Source organism: Papaver somniferum, unplaced genomic scaffold (assembly GCF_003573695.1).
Source record: "Papaver somniferum cultivar HN1 unplaced genomic scaffold, ASM357369v1 unplaced-scaffold_83, whole genome shotgun sequence".
Lineage (NCBI taxonomy): Eukaryota > Viridiplantae > Streptophyta > Magnoliopsida > Ranunculales > Papaveraceae > Papaver > Papaver somniferum.
The window spans coordinates 3760598-3764012 of NW_020651304.1; positions in this window are offsets into that span (position 1 = coordinate 3760598).

The window sequence follows — 3415 nt, forward strand, 5'->3', positions numbered from 1 at the left end:
ACCCTGAACCTCCAGTCACTGACAAAGAAATATATGATTGGGGACTTCTCACCACGGTGTACCTAAAAGGAAACGAGTTCAAGCGAGCACTGGTCGATGTTGGTACCGCTGTCAATATCATTCCTTTGAAAACTCTCAGAGCCGCAGGCATCACTCGACAAGAAGCCACTCATGCTCCTGTCACAATCAGAGACCATGAAGGAGTCTCCAGAGACGCTTACGGTCAAATCATTCTCAAGGTAAAAATTTATTCAACATGGTCAGAAACCAAATTTCACATAATCAGAGAAGATTCAGGATATGATATGATCCTTGGACGGACATGGATTCATGCTGAAAAAGTAACTCCAACATCTTCATTGCATAATTCCCAGTTGAAGAAACCTCTAACTCAGAAGAAAGCTCCGAGTCGGAAGAAATAGAGGATGCTCCACCATTCAAGCATCTGGAGAATGTCCAAGCCCTGATAGGACTTACACAAAAGCTTGAAGAAAGCGCACATGAATTCGTCAGAAGATTCCGCACTCAGGAAAGTCTTATTCCCCCTCACGCGTCTATATTATCAACTTTCAAATATGCTACCTTTGTCCGGGGACTCAATCTTACTCATGACCAAGCTATCATCAAATGCTATGAGTGGATAGTCTCGCCTCAGCAGTATTACACTAAATGGTTGGAATCTTTCCAAACTGAGCACCCCATTGAAAGGTTTATCGCTGAAGACATGGCTCGGTTCCGCAAGCGATACTCAGCATATTCTGCCTTGCGTGAGTGTCCACATATGCCACATAATTGGAAAGCTCCATCAACATGGAACCCCACCGTACGAGGAATTCCGAACCAACATAAGATATTCAGGGCGCGATCAACCAAGCCTAACAAGTTCCGTGAAGGAGATTTGGTTCTTAAGGCAACTAAACGTAATTTTCATTCCACAAATAGTTCTAACTGGGAAGGACCTTTTATGATTGTTAAGTCAGTAGCTGGAGGATACTACAAATTGGCTGACATCAAGGGCAAGACAAGTATACCAGTGATTCATGAGAATTGGCTCAAAACTTTTAATGCCTGAAGCATTCAACATTGGGTGTTTTATGTCCAAGACAAACGCTCAAGACATCTGACGTTTGCATCTTAGAGTTTTCTTTTATCTGTATTTTCAGTTCCTCTAAAACGTTTGCAATACTTGCATCCAGTATTTGAATTCAACAATTTATCAAAGGTTCTTTTATTTAAGAAAAATATCTATCAAATCCAAAAGAAAGTCCTCATTCACTCATAAATTCAAAACCAATCAAGAAATTCAAAACCAAAATAAAGTCTCACATCTATCAGAAGTTCAAAGTTCAAGAGATTATGGAAAGAAAACTAAAAGAAGCCATCAAAGTACGATTTCTGCTTCTCGGCATTCTCTAAGACTTGAAAAGCTGCCTTCTCCAACTCCAGCTTTTCGGTAAACTCAGCAATCTTGGACATTTTCTCCACCACGGCATCACTGGTAAAGGGTATATTCTTCACTACTGCATCCTTGATGGTATTGATCTTCTGACGAAGCCACTTCAAGTTAAAACCAAGTTCTTCAGATTTCTCCAAGTTGTACTCCCAATCAAAGAGTACATCTCGAGTGACAGTACTTCTGGTCCTGGTATGAATATCATCTATGACACGCAATATGTTTCCTAATTGCATAGTCAAGAAATAGCTGCGGGTCTCTTGTAACGACAATATGACTGTACATCTTCCACAACTTCTCATACATATCAGCATACCCAGTGGGAACGTTGAATCCGCCAACATATACGTGATACGGTAGTGACGCACCGAATGGAGGCTCACAAACAATCCCTTCGTTATGGTATTCATGCACTATCATGCGGTTCTCAGTGACTGAAGTTACAGGTGAAGATTCTTCCGGAGCAGTTTCTTCCATCTTCGACTCGGTTTCCTCCATTTTTGAAGCCGACGCAATTGGAGTTTCAGTCACTTCCGCGGTATCAACAACAAGCACTTCACTACTTTGAAGTGCAGGGATGGGTGTCTCGTTAGCAACAGCTCTAGGGTTGCTCAAATCGTCATTTGCTCCATTATTCTCAACTTCAGTATTTGGCACCTAATACGAAGATTACATGAGGTTAGAACAATTCGATCATGGAAACCAAAAGAAATTATAAATCCATCATGTAAGTGAACTAACACTATCCAAGTTCTTTATTATGCATACAAAATATGAGCAAATAGTGTAGAAGTCATGAAACACGTTTTTCAAACAAGCACATCTGAAGAGATTTTACACTTCCCTGTATGAAACGATGAACTGGGAGCAATTGGTAAGTAATATAAGGTCTAGTTATATACCATTTTTTTCGTGAGGATATTCTCTACAACATATCAAAATTTCATAACAATCGGATGAAAGAGCAAGGAGATGTGGCCAAAACATTGGAAAACATACAATCTGAAAACATATCGAGATTTTACTATTTCGCCTTTCTCAGGCCCTAAACATGCTCAAAACTAAAAAATCTTTCATTGTTAAATCTTGGAAATTTCGTGGGCTTAAGGATGCATGGGTAGATCGCGAAAATATGACACCGTATGAAGATTTATGGTGTTTTTGCTAAAACGCTGAGTTCTCAATTTTCTGATGACGTATTTTGCTAAAAGTTTTCATTCATTCATGTGGATTCTTATTCATTCAATCTCAAGTCAGCAATATTATACTTCTATGAGGAGAATATAAAGTGGATACTTACTTGAGGAGTCCCAAGTCATTCGAAAAGTTAACAGGATCGTCATCAACACTGGGAGCGCCATTATCTCCATTGAGTCGCGATTCTTGAAGATTCCCTTTCTCACCACCATTCGAAGACGAATGAATAGCATGACCATGTTGTCTTTCCACATCGATCTCCTCCTGGATACGTCAACGATAATCATCATTACTTCAATCAAGAAAAATCCATAATCACTTACACAAGGGATACTTACATCCACTTCATCATCAGTGTTGGATTCCTGGATTTTTCGTTTAGAAACAAGGCGAAGACCGTCAATGGCCGATGGAGAAAAATTCTGAAACAAATTAAAAATATTCTTTTGGGATCCTAATTACATGGACAAGAAAATCGCAACGATAAGGGAAGTGCTAACAACTCACCAAAGAAGCGGCTGGGGACTGCACATTATTCGGTATCATCCTATAAGATTTCTTGCTTCTGCCTTCTCCGCCCTGGGGACTTTCTTGAAGGTCTAAGAAGCCTACATGGATTCTAGGTCTCACAGCACGGCCATCCTATCACAAAGTCAATAAAATGATTAAGATACGATTATCATGCTTTCGTTGAAATCATGATGGAAATACTTACCTGTGAACATTCTGGGGATGTTTTCCTCTTGTCACCACGGGAAAGGTACT